Source organism: Cupressus sempervirens, chromosome 3 (genome assembly GCF_028749045.1).
Source record: "Cupressus sempervirens isolate cs-2001-9-10 chromosome 3, ASM2874904v1, whole genome shotgun sequence".
In the NCBI taxonomy this organism is placed as follows: Eukaryota; Viridiplantae; Streptophyta; class Pinopsida; order Cupressales; family Cupressaceae; genus Cupressus; species Cupressus sempervirens.
Window position 1 is genome coordinate 839198607 of NC_143120.1, and position 13411 is coordinate 839212017.

The 13411-nt window shown below is 34.7% G+C and overlaps 1 protein-coding gene across 6 annotated transcripts in view; it reads left to right on the top strand.

Moving 5' to 3' along the window:
- The window catches only part of SIS3 (SUGAR-INSENSITIVE 3), a 124578-nt gene that overhangs the window by 108684 nt on the left and 2483 nt on the right, over positions 1-13411 (top strand). The gene's annotated exons all lie outside the window — the stretch shown is intronic.

Here is a 13411-nt window from a genome sequence, read left to right on the forward strand (position 1 = left end):
AAAACTTGTAATGATAATATTGTGAATCGTGATCATACCATCATATACTTGATGTTCATCGTCAAAGGTACACAACATTAAAAGTAAATCATAACAAGTTCAAAAAATGAGAATTAGAAGCAAACATAAGCCTTTTATTTCCATCTTTTAGGGTTAAGTATGTCAAAACCTTATAAAAATTGCCAAAAAAAAGTCACTTTGGTGATGTCTGCGAGGTCCAGTTTGTCAAAATTCATGTCTAGTTCGCTCAAGTCTGATCTGTTTGGGCATGGTTCGCTCGAGTTCTCTTTTCCAACATGCCAGTTTGAATTGGGTTGCTCGATTTCAAACCCCACTTAGACCAGTAGGCAAACTGAACTAGGACCAAGTACTAGTTTGTACCTAGGTTGGTTTGATAGGGTCTATGGGCGAACCATGGTAACTTAGAATATATATATATATATATATATATATATATATATATATATATATATATATATATATATATATATATATATATATATATATATATAGAAGTATAAGCAGAGGTATAGGTGGCATAGGAAGTGGAGTACCGTTGATGAAGCAGTAACCCCTCCCTACCAAAAAAATTATGGCCCCCCCCCCCACCCTACTATTCTAAGGTAAGGGTAATTTCAAGGGTATTTTTTTCATTTTGTCAAGTTATTGCTAGGTCGTTGAGTCATGGGTCGAGTCCAGCTTGTTGAGTTAAACAACTCGACATATCTACAACTTGCCTCTACAAATTTGAAGTGGGATTGTATGGCTAGACTTGAAGACATGCAATTTAGGAGACAAAGTTGTAGATATAGGTGCAGCTTCATGGATTTTGTCGACACCTTGTAGCTTATATATCTCAGCTTTGTGTTTCAAGTTTGTTGGTTTCCCCCAAACTTACATGCTTCACATTTTTTCCTCTGATATGGGGGAGGTGGGTATTTACTCTCGTAATGCTTCCAAAAACATCAAGTGCGCAAAAGAGACATCTCTACAACCTTGTGCCTCTAGATGATCCATGCTTGCTTGGTAATTTTGTTGCAAATTGTTTCAAAGGAGATCTACGACCAAAAAGCTCTTAACATACTTTGCCAACAATGTTGAGGGGCAATAAATATTTACAACTGTACTCATAATTGAACTAGTTGTTTGGGTTTCATCCTCATAGTCACCCCTCTTAGTCTTAGCCTTAGCCTTAAGTGCATAATCAGATTTGGTACTTTCATTGTGAAGGTCAATCACATCCTCACTCATGCCCCAAGAATTCATTGTGACATTCTAATAATCAATATAAAATTTGAGTTTAAAATTTAAAATTTAAAATTTAAAATTCAAACTATGCTTACAACATAATGCAAAGAATAACGTCACAAAGATTTTTGTTTTTCCCTACTCCAGATCACATGAAGGCTTGTAATGTCCCTTGCTAATTTAAGTTCAATTATTATTTAAATTAATCTCAATTCTTATATCCTAAGTTGAATCAACAAGAAAATGCATTGATTTCCATCAACATATGGTATAAGTAGGGATAATCATCCATTTGTATTATATATTAAGTACTTTAATTTCATATGCTATCTATATTTATTGTTGCTAAGCTTGACCCAGTATTGCTTTGTGATAAGGAAAGAGGAGGCCTGAGTACAATCCAAGGCAGTTAGAGACCACTTGATAGATTCCGTCAAAGTTTATAGATCCAAGCCCTTATCCTATCTTTGGACTATGCCCGCAAGGCGCTTAGGGTCGCTGATCTCCACCCTATCTTGGGAGCTATCCTTTTGGGATTTAGACCGCCATTCCTTGAGTTGCTTCAGACTTACTTCTTTATCACTAAAATAATAATGAAGATCTTAGCATTACTTTTATATATATATATATATATATATATATATATATATATATATATATATATATATATATATCAGACAATGTAGGGGTTCCCTATCTCTAATAGAATTCTGATATAATAATATTATGTAATTTAATATTTAACTCCTAGGTACATAATAGTATAAATGATAATATCATGTATATCAGTTTCTAAAATAGATAATTAATAGTATAGCTTACTATCTCACATTTCTTGCTAGATTCTTGCTAGTATTGCAGATAACTACTTCCTTACTCTTCCTCAAAGAATACATGAAATATATTTATAATTTCAAAATCTTGCATCTGATTGCTAATCAATTTATGATCTCATTTCCTTATTCATCCCTTGATCAGTGCCCATTGATTGAGTTTGAACTTAGCTTTTATATCCTTAAATCTAAGAGGTGGTAGTTTTTGGAGTTGACAAGTCATTTCCCTTCATTATATTTTGTGCGTTCATTGATTATCTAAGTCACCAATTCGGATGTGGAATCAGAAGCAAATGCGGGAATTTTTCCTAGTACGGATGCGTTTGGAAATCTCTCTCTCTCTCTCTCTCTCTATATATATATAATAATAATAATAATAATAATAATAATAATAATAATAATATAATATTAAAAAATATGCAAAGAATTTAAGAAAGTTATCAATACAATAACTTGAGTTAGAAACTTAGAAATATGCAAACATTAAAACATACATCATTTGATAGTATCATATGATACTTCACTATTGATCGAGATTCAAGATATTTCAAATGTCAATTAAATAGTTCAAACTTCAAAATGAAAACTTCATAGGCACAAATATTCATGTTCTAGACTCCCTGTCCAAACTATAAAATCAAAAACACAGTTCTTGATTCAATGTTCACTAATCAGAATCATAAGGATTCTCAAAAAATTCTGGATCCTCCTCATCTCCAACCGCTGCAAGGGCCATATCATTTGAACCAAGAATGGTTCCACTTCCACTAGCTGCACCATGTGTAATGGACCTATCATCACCATCACCCATCATTGTAGTAAGATCATGAAGTGGTGCATTCAAGTTTGCACACTCAGGGAATACATCCCAAAGTTTGGCTGCCGCATTCATGTATTCATCATCCTTACGTGACAAAAGACACAAGTCGGTAAGAATGCAGACCGAGTCCTTAGCTTTCTTTGACCCCAACCGGTTGCACTTCATTGAATGTATATAGGAGTATGTACTCCAATTTCTTGTGTACTCCAATTTCTTTCAGCAGTAGAAGAACTTGCAACTTGCATTGTGTGTTCAAACGAAAAGCAAATGACAATAGTAAACACAAAACTGTAAAATACAAGTTGTAATCTAAAAACAAAAATCAGAACTTGTGAGAGGATTTTGAGTGCAAGAGGTTGTAGATGTTTGTGTGGTTGACCATACATGTACCGCCATGTGATTACTCCCGTTTTATTTTGATTCTTTTTTGCAAATGGAGTAAGCCTTGCTTCGGAAGCAAATAAGCCAAATTCTAGCCTCTTGTTTTTATGCATCTCATCATCTTGGAAGATTCTTGCCAAAGATTTGGAGCACCCATTAGCAAACTCTTCATCAGCATATGGTGCAATTCTATTTGGCATAGAAAGTATCGCCTCACTATAATACCTCGGAGATAAAGCATATGCAAGGAGGTGTAATGGGGTAGTCATCTTCTCCCAATGATGAAGAATTATTGCTTCCACTTTACTGCATAAGGCTTGACATTCTATAGGGTCACTCTCATGTGCTTGTATAGAATGTTTTACCTTCTTAATTGTGGTCTCCATGCCATCATACACATCTCCCAAGCAAGGTGTATCTATATCAGCAAAGTGAAGCATAGTCATGATGGGCTTGGTGATATTCAATAGATATTGCACACGAGCCCACCAACTATCATCCAAGATCATACTCTTAATCTTTAGGGCTCTTTCTGTATTTGAAGCCTTCCACATGCCCCATTAAGGTCAAATGACCATTTGACTCAAAGTGTCTTGCACCTTGAGAAGTCGTCTCATAACAATAGTATGAGATGCAAAATGGGTCTTAGCAACCTAAGCAAGTAAACAATATGTCAATTGACAATAAAATTATAAATATTAACTAAATTTCAAATTCATAGAATTTTATAATTACAAAAAATTAAATTACCTTAAGCAACTACATTGTGATTATGTTCTAAAAATGGATTGCGACGTGTGTTTAGTTACAAACATTTGTATGTCCTCTCCCTTTCATATATTTTCTTAACCAAAGCCCCAACTCCCTTGCAAGTTTTGGCATTGTCTGTAACAACCTGAACCACATTCTCACTACCCACCATATCTATGTTCTTAATGAGAATATTAGAGTTGAATTTTGATTCATTCACCTCCCCTTGACAATCAAATGCCTTTAGAAACATTGCCCCTTTGGGGGACACTACAATTACATTAATTAATGGTTTGTTTCTTGTATCTTTCCAACCATCAAACACAATTCTCACACCTGAAGTTTTCCAAGCATTTCTAAGGGGTTGAAGTGCTTTCTCTATAGAAACTCTCTCCTTTTACTAGAATGTGCCTTTTCATACCTAGGACTTGTGTAATCATCTAGTGCTTCTTTGATGGCTCTTACCATTTCCTTCCAATAGGGTGATCTTACTTGGTTGAAAGGAAGGCCATTAGCACAGAGGCAACATGCAATTGTTTCATCAACACGATCTCTTGCCTCCATTTTAAATGTAGAGTGCAATGGGCCTCTTTTTTGGGATGATTTATTATTTTCTACTTCATCCTCTCTTAGTATAGGTACTTGCATGAATGGATGTTTGGAAGATACAATTGGTTCCATTTCAATGAGTGGTTGTATTTTGTTCTTTTTCAAGGAAGGAGGTTGATAATAATATTTTTTTGATCTTTTAACCAAATGATCAACGACATCTTGCTCTTTTACAAACAAAACTATCCGTGCATCAGACAACCCCTTCCCATCTGTACCTTTACACATTCCAAAATCTCTACCCGCAAGGCCCATGAAATGAAGTTTTACCCGGGAATAAGAGCTATTGAAAGAATTTCTAGTGTTACTTTGACAATTATTACAACTCCAAATATAGGAGCCACCACGTGAAACTTGTGATATTCTTGTTGTATGTCTCCATAGAGAAGACTCTAAATCAAATTTGAAATTACCTCCTCCTTGTCCTATCACTGAACTCTGACCTTGCCCTCCCATCGAACTCTGACTACTCGTGGCAGCCATTCTTGCACAATACAATGTAGTTTCTTTTGATAATAAGAAATTAAATAAATTTAAATCAATAAAAAGATTATGAATAGCAAGCATACAAGTAAAAAACAATGATATGAAACCAATTCAAATAGATACCTAAACTCGTTTCGATTTTGAAAAAAACTCAAAACATTTCTTCACAAACTTGAAAAATCTCTAAAAAATTCATTGAAACACTCAAGAAAGGGATAAAATGCTTACCTCTTAGTTTTTTAATGAACTCGTGGAAGCCAACTCTCGTCCTACGATCGTTCCTCTTCGAAAATAATCAAGTTGCCTTCAAAGTGCCAAAATGGAAGCCAAATAAGCAGAGCAAGCTCAGCTGCAAACAAAATGATGGTTGAATGGTTGAAAGGCCTCAATTAGGGCCGTTTTAGGGTTTGGAAAAGAAAATATATTATTAAAGTGCTAAAATGACAATCAATTGCACTTGCAACACTTCAATTATATTCTCTTGTTCATAAAATCACTCTTTTGTTCCTATTCAATATTGCTGTTGAAATCAATTCGTGAGTAAAAATTAGGAATTTGAGTGTTTAATAGAGTTTGGGAGGCACTAGTGGAACTCGTTGGCCATTAACGTTATACTCTAGGTTTTGTCTTTGAGGATTTTTTTTCACTTTTCCTACGTGTTTGACATAGGAGATGCTTTGGTGTCCTTGGGACAGTCAAGGGATGCTTGGCTTTCTTTAGGATGACCTAGCTTTATTGATGTCTTGGTGGTGGTGATTGTGCAGTTAGGGGCTGGATTTGTAGCATCTCCATCTCCAAAATGTCAAAAATTGAAGAGTGGGGGGCACATACTCTTGCTGCACTGATTAGCGTAGAATTGAGTGCACAATAGTGTGTTGAAGTGCTCAAAATGCTTAAATTGACATAGAAAACGTTCCCCTAGGATCATTGTACAACTCTTCTAAAGTATATATAATTATCAATAAATTGTTTTTCTACTATGTATTGTTTATTATTATCATAAATGGAAAATATTAAGGCCTTTATTTCCAAATAAGGTGTAAATTCTCTTGGACCAGTGAGGTCAAAAGTGGGGGACCTTATCTCCATTTAAAGATTCAACATTATTGTTGTGTTGTAAACACACATACCCCTCTGCAAATGAGGGCCTTTTTTTGTCCCCCTCACTTGGTAGCTTAATCTGTAGCTTAGTTTGCCATAGGTGTTTGCTAGTTTTGCTTAGCATGGGACTAGTTTTCATCTCGTCTCCTTTGCAGTTGGGAAGGCATGTGGTATCTTGTCAAGTTCGGGTGAAATTTTGATCAGTTTGTGAAAGAAGTATGAAGTTAAAATGCTGTGATTGTGAGAGTTGGTAATTGGTAATTGAGGGTGAAATTGTGAAACTTTCAGTAAGTGTAAAAATTGACAAAATGATGTTAAGATCTTGTCAGGGTTGAGAATTAGGGTCTTGGATCTGAAATTTACAAAATGCTAAAGTGGAAATCACAATTCGAAATCAAACCGGAAATGCTAAGCGGAAATCAAAGTTCAATGTCTAAGTGAGGAACAAGTGAAAAAATTGCCTAGTTCTTAATTGAAAATTGCAAGAAACTCAAGTTAGTGCGAGTGAAAGGAACGGAATTTTTTCTCATTTCCTGCTTAGTGTTGGAATTCCAACTCACTTTTTGCTCATTTCCAATTACCTATTGGAAATCCAACTAGCTTGGGTATCATTTCCAACCTTCTTTGGTTAGCCTGCCAAGAAATGTAAGGAAAATTGCAAGTTTAAAATTGAAAAAATGGACTATTGTTGGAATAATTCCACTGTTGAATGAGTAATTATCGCTGTTTGTTACAACTAAACAGCAGGTTGCTACTGACATCTTCCAGTCCATTAATTAGTGACTGAGTAAACTTTCAGTTCTGTCATCTTTGCCTTCTCCACATATGAAGTCAGTTGAGATTTTCTTGGTTCTAGAAAATGTAAAAGTCTCTATATATAGAGAGGTAATTGCAGTGCAATAATCAGTCAATAAACAATATCTTTTTCCTTGAATATGTTCTGTGCTGCTGTTCTTCTCTATTAAGTTTATTTGTGTTTTCTTCAACTATCTTGAGATTAGAGAAGAATTCCTTGTTTACAAGTTGAATTTCAAAGAGTTGGAAATTTTGAGCAAAGAAATGTAATCCTTGAATTGAAAATGCAAAATCTGAATGGATTTCGAAGCGGACAAGAAAAGGTCGTCAAACTTTTTCTCATTTCCACTACCTATCAAGTATTCCAGTCCATTTATACCCATTTCCAAACAGTTATTGAAAACTCAACCTAATCATTTTGTTCAGTTCCAATCCCCTAGAGAAAATAAGAACAATTTGAGAAAAAATTGCATAGTCAAGTCGAGAGTTGATCAATTTGAAGTGATAGAGGTGAAGGAAAAATGAAGAGATAGCAAATTTTTTTTTAAAATGGAAGAAAGAAGGAGAAATTCTGAATGAACAATCATCACATTTCCATGTCGAAATCGGAATTCACACAAGTCCTGCAACAATATTTTGTTCATTTCCAATATACTATTGGAAATCCGCCAACCAGGTTGCTCATTTCCATTACCTATAAATCTGTCTAGGATATTGCTCATTCCAATGCATTTATCAAAACCAGTCATAAAACTGCTCATTCCAAGGCATTAACAGTCAGATGTGATCACACTGGGGGCAAATTTGATGGCAGATCCTTGGAGATAACCCTTTTTTTTTTGCAGAGGTGCGATTTTGAGTAGAAGTTTGCCCTTAAAGGTGGGAAAATCAGGTGGATTGGTGCAAAAATCTGCCTTGGGAGTCTGGAATACCTTTCGAAATTGCATCATGTTTTCTGTAGTTGTTTCCTTATGGTGAAGCAAAGCTTGGTTTAAGGAACTCTAATATCCAAACATCATCCATTGTGGTCATTATCCTCAAGAAGTATCTTAGACTCTCTGAACTCTTTCCTTTTTTAACTTTTTGTGAAGTTCAAGAATTCAAGCTCCAGCCACTTTGAGGGAGCATAGCTGATTAATTCCAAAAACATTTATGTAAATCCCCTCATTTTTACTAGTAATATCACATCATATAAACTGAGTTTGCATTGTAAACCTTGGGTCATTTCATCACACGTTTGTTACATTGTTTAGCATTTGAAGTTTTCTTGTTCAAGAGAGGATAGGAAGCTTAGTATTATATTATGCATGTTGGAGTGGTCACAAAACTAAAATCGGGAAATACCGCTACAGTTGGGTTTGAACCTTGATGGAAAGAACAAAAGCACCACAACTTACCGATTACACCATTCCACTATTGGCCAAAACTTTTTAAAAAGCCATTTATGTGGCATATCCAATATAATTTTTTATTTTTAATTTAAATTGGGGCATGGTACAACCTTCCCATGTGCAAGTTTATGTGAGGGGACTTCGTAATAGCCCCTTGCCTCCCATCAAAGGGGTGGCAGGAGTCTCAGGTGCTCCTTATTAATATTTTTCTAGTTTTTAAAATGAAAATCCCCCAAAAATAGTTATTTCAAATTAAAGAAACACAAATATGGTCCACCCAAGAATCACCTCCACTGGTGGCTCTGCTAGTCCACTGTTGTAGTCCACCTGACTTCCATTGGACTATAACAGTTCTTTCGTTGCGCTTTTAATTTTGAAGGACAGCTTTAGAATGTCGTATTTTTATTGTGGAAAGATACTTTTCAGTGGAGTTTTATTTTAAAATGTAAAGTTCCCTATTCTAGAATAGAACTTAATAATAAATACTAATAATATCTTAAAAAGAGGAAATTAAATAAAAAAAGGAAGTATTAATAGATGAATATAATATTATAATATCATCATAGTTAAAAGGTAATATATTATATTAAAACAATAATATATTACATTATAACTATATAATCATATTATTAAAATATTTATGCAATATAATTACATAAATAATATAACACATATATTATCATTCAAAAATAAATATATTTAATATATCAAATCTTACAATATAAATAAAGCACATTGAACTAAACACAACAAAATGACTTCATGAGCAGTGGCGACCATTCATCTATATGCATATATAAGAAGGGCATAATATAAAATTGGGGGTGGGGGGGGTGTGGGGTGGGTACTATTCAGAAAATATACAAGATAGAAGAAGATATAAAAAAGCAAATCATGAAGACTTGAATAACAACACATAAATTATATATGCAACTATTATAAGACGGATCGAATAATCAACAACTGGCAAGGAAGATGGGCAATTAAACTAGAGGAACTCAAGTGTATTACCAAGTCCTCTACAAATAATTTCAGTGAATGGATATCGGGAACACATAGGAAAGTAACAAATACAATCTTCAAAGGGAGGACATATAGATAAACTGGCGTATGGTTAGTGACGCATTAGAAAAGAGTGCCACTGATGGCCAGAGAACTGCATTCCACATAGTCAGAAGCTACCACAAGAAAAGATCCACGTCACAAATTAAGACAACAAAGGACCATGAAGCCTAATCAGAAAAGAAAACAATGATTAAATCATAGGAGTAATACACCCCAATCTGCTCACAGGAGATATAGATGAAAGAGCCTATTGTTCAACAATGAATATAAGATTAAGATGATTGTTAGAAGGAGAAAATCACTGGAGCAATTCTCACAGAAACTCTTGGACTAGCCAGTCAGTGTTAGGAAGTTACGAAGGAAAGGAATTGAGTCACTAAAACAAGATAAAACTGGAGTTAAAGGGTAAAACATCGATAGGAAAGACTGACTAGTGACTAAATTGGAGAGATAATCATCATTAACTATCGTTGGCTGTGTAGTGGCAGTCCCTGGTTCCACAAAGTCTATGCAGAAATTAAAGATGGAAAGAGTATTGCAAGGATGAGGAAAGACATGGTCTACAGTGATCATAATAGTAAGAATAACACAGGGGATCTCTCTCATTCACTCATCAATATATATGCCCAGTCATAACTTACAATCAGAATTAGATTCATATATTTGGACCGATATAATTATTGGAGGTAGATATAACCAATGAGTATTATGAAACTACATGTAAGTAGGGTGATATCAACGATAATGGCATTAACTAGAATATTAACCACTTGACTGTATTAATCGATATCTCTACCATAAATTCATTATTGTCAACAATAGATCAGAAATCTATATATTGGATATCGATTAATATTGGCACATAAATATTCCAAGAAGGCATCAATGAAGCAATATGGCAATAGAGTGTAGAAGGTGACAATTAATTCAAATCTATCAACACAAGAGAAGACCAAAGTCATTAAATAATTAGAATAAGAAGATGCCATCGATCATTTATGGGAATTGAACTAGGAGATTCATCAAGAAGAAGACAATATAAACCAGATAGATTCAATCACTACCATATGATCATAATGATTATAGCAGCCTACATACAAATCAAATTGGAGAGAATATAAAATACTGTGACACTCTTCATAAGAAAGAGGTAAGAAAGGACTTAGAACACACTCTCTCTATATATAAATAAATAAACACAAACCATATCACTTTGCGCGCGCGTGCGCACACACGTGTATGTATGTATGTATTGATGACAGAACTAGACATAGGAAAACAATAGTCGACATAATCATCACCACCTAGTTCAATTGCAGATATCAAATGATGCAAATATATGAAATTGAAGATTTTTTTGGATATATCCCTATAGGGACATTACATAAAATGATCTTTTTTTCTGTGCCTCTTAATTTTTCAGAAAATCAAATTTATCACAAAAATTGCTGCACAATTTCAATTTTTTGAACTTTCAAGCCTCACAAATTTCACAAATGGACTCCACGTTGGGTTTTGAATTTATCTGAAGTGATTTTTCTTTTCAAGCCCTAGATATCAGTGCTGTCTTTGTTTTTTCATGCCATCATTTGATGGAGGTGTTTATGCATACGCTCTCAACTTATAGAGTGCTATCATGCATACACATCTTTGTGGAGAATAACACAGCCAGTTTTGAAATAACGAATTGAAATAAAATTCCATCTTAGGGAGGCTAATCCATGAGCTTTTAATTTTCTTCACAATACAAGAAATAACATGGGATGGGTAGTTAAGTCACATACAATTCACTATGGTTCCACCTCCATTTTGACGAAAAGTCCCGTTGAATTGCATCAGCTCGTCTCATTCCCTTTGTTTACTCCACCACGTTGTGCTTACAACTTAGGCAAACCCTAATTCACATCAGTTAACATAAAGCATTCTTGTATGGTAGATGATGCATTTGGCGTCTAACTCATTCACATTTTCGATAGATTGCCATTTTTTCATCTGTGGTAGTTTTTATGAAATCTTACATCTATGTCACATCACTTCACATCTCAAATTGGGAGTGACTTCTATTCAGTCAAAGCCACCTTTGTCTTAGATTGGGTGAACCGGTCCATTGATCATTAGTTCAAATTGTGATCTTAGAGTTAATTTGAATTAACTAATGCACTGATTGACAGTTAAAAGTCGTGACAACTATATGTGCCATCTCCTTGAGTTTTGAAACTAGGTGACCTTTTATTTATTTCATCCTTTCATCTGAGGGTTGATTCAGTATTTTTTATTTGATTGTTGGTTTCCTCTTGTTTGGAATCACTTGTGTTCTTGCATATCACGTCACTTGTTTCGTGCTTGCAGATCTGTAACTTTTGTTATGCACCTAGGTCTAGGCTCATGTGATTAATTTCTCACCAAACCTTACATATTTGTTATCTGAAGGGTTCAATTTAATTCATTCTTATATGACTATCCTTTTGCAAGAAACTTCTTATTATATAGTGGAAACACAACTCTACGTAATGAAATTGGCACTCTAGATCTGGATATGGTAAAAAAAATTTAATGTCTTTACCATTTGGTTCAATCAACTAGGGTATCAAGAACCCCACATTGGATGGTATATTGCAGACTCCTATCCATCTTGGGGAAGAATAAAAGACATCATCTGACTGAACCACTGGGTCCCAAGGCAGGGCCCTAAAAATGAGCTTTCCACATTCCAAATTTTGTTTTATCAATCACTATTTTTATGCATCTTAGCACTCTCAAAACATTCAAAGAATAGCCCCTTCGAGTAATCTTGACATCTTTACATAAAGATAAAGTTTTTTCCTCAAAAAACCTCAAATACCCTATAATCACAGAAATTTAAGAGGGCATGAAATCTGTACTTAGATACACAAAGAATATCCCACATTCTTTATTCTCCACGGCTTTTAGTATTTTATTATTAAGACACATCTTCAAATTGGTTGCAGGGGTATTGCCTTGTTCAGCACCTCCTTGCTGTGTCCTTTCACCTTCAATAAATGCTGTTGCTTCAGGGATGGAGAAATTTTCATCAACCAACACTGCCTTGTATACCTGCTATCTGCACCACCCATCTTGAAATGTGCAACATCTTCGCAGTGCCTTCCAATGAACGCACTGTTAGAAGGTGATTTACCTTCTTGTATACTATGTCAGATGTCTTTCATATTGTGAAAATGATCTGGATGGCCAATGTACATCAGCCTCAATAAAAGAAATTAAAATGATGTTGTGGGGAAACCAAACCAAAACAGTAGCACCACCTAGTATGAAGAAGAGTAATGGTGTCCAAGCAAGGAAGAAGGAAGAAGGAAGCATACCTATAGAGGTCACTGTCTACCCCGGAACTAACACAACCCGACCTTTTTCCTGCCTAAAGATATGAGAATCCTCTGTTCAATAGCTGCAGCTGTAGCTGCTATTAATTTGGCCATGCGGTGTAAATTGAAGCTACAACCATTTTATTGGCCAATAACAATGGCATCAAGAGGAATTGACCTTTTTAAGTCGCCAGCTGGTACCTTCCACTGTTGGGTGCTATTTGCTTGCTCTAGCATGTATAATACTAGCCAGTTTATCTTTTTTATGCTTCTCTGCTTAGTAATTCTTTGGTTTTTCTGTTGGTTTATCAGGCCATAGCTAATGGCTGAGGCTATGCTTGCAGATGACTTTATTGGCTTTATAATAGTTTAAAATAGTAAATACTAATGCCTGTAATAGTTATGCCCCAAAGTTGATCTTTCATGTTATAATTTTTTTAACTTTCATGTTATAATTTTTTTAACGTGCAAATCTCATCTTTGCCATCCTGTGTTAATCTTGAATAGTCTAGTTTGCACCTACAAATCGAACATTGATTCCTGAGCATGGTTGTACATGATCTATAAAACTTTGTTTTTAAGTTTATCTGG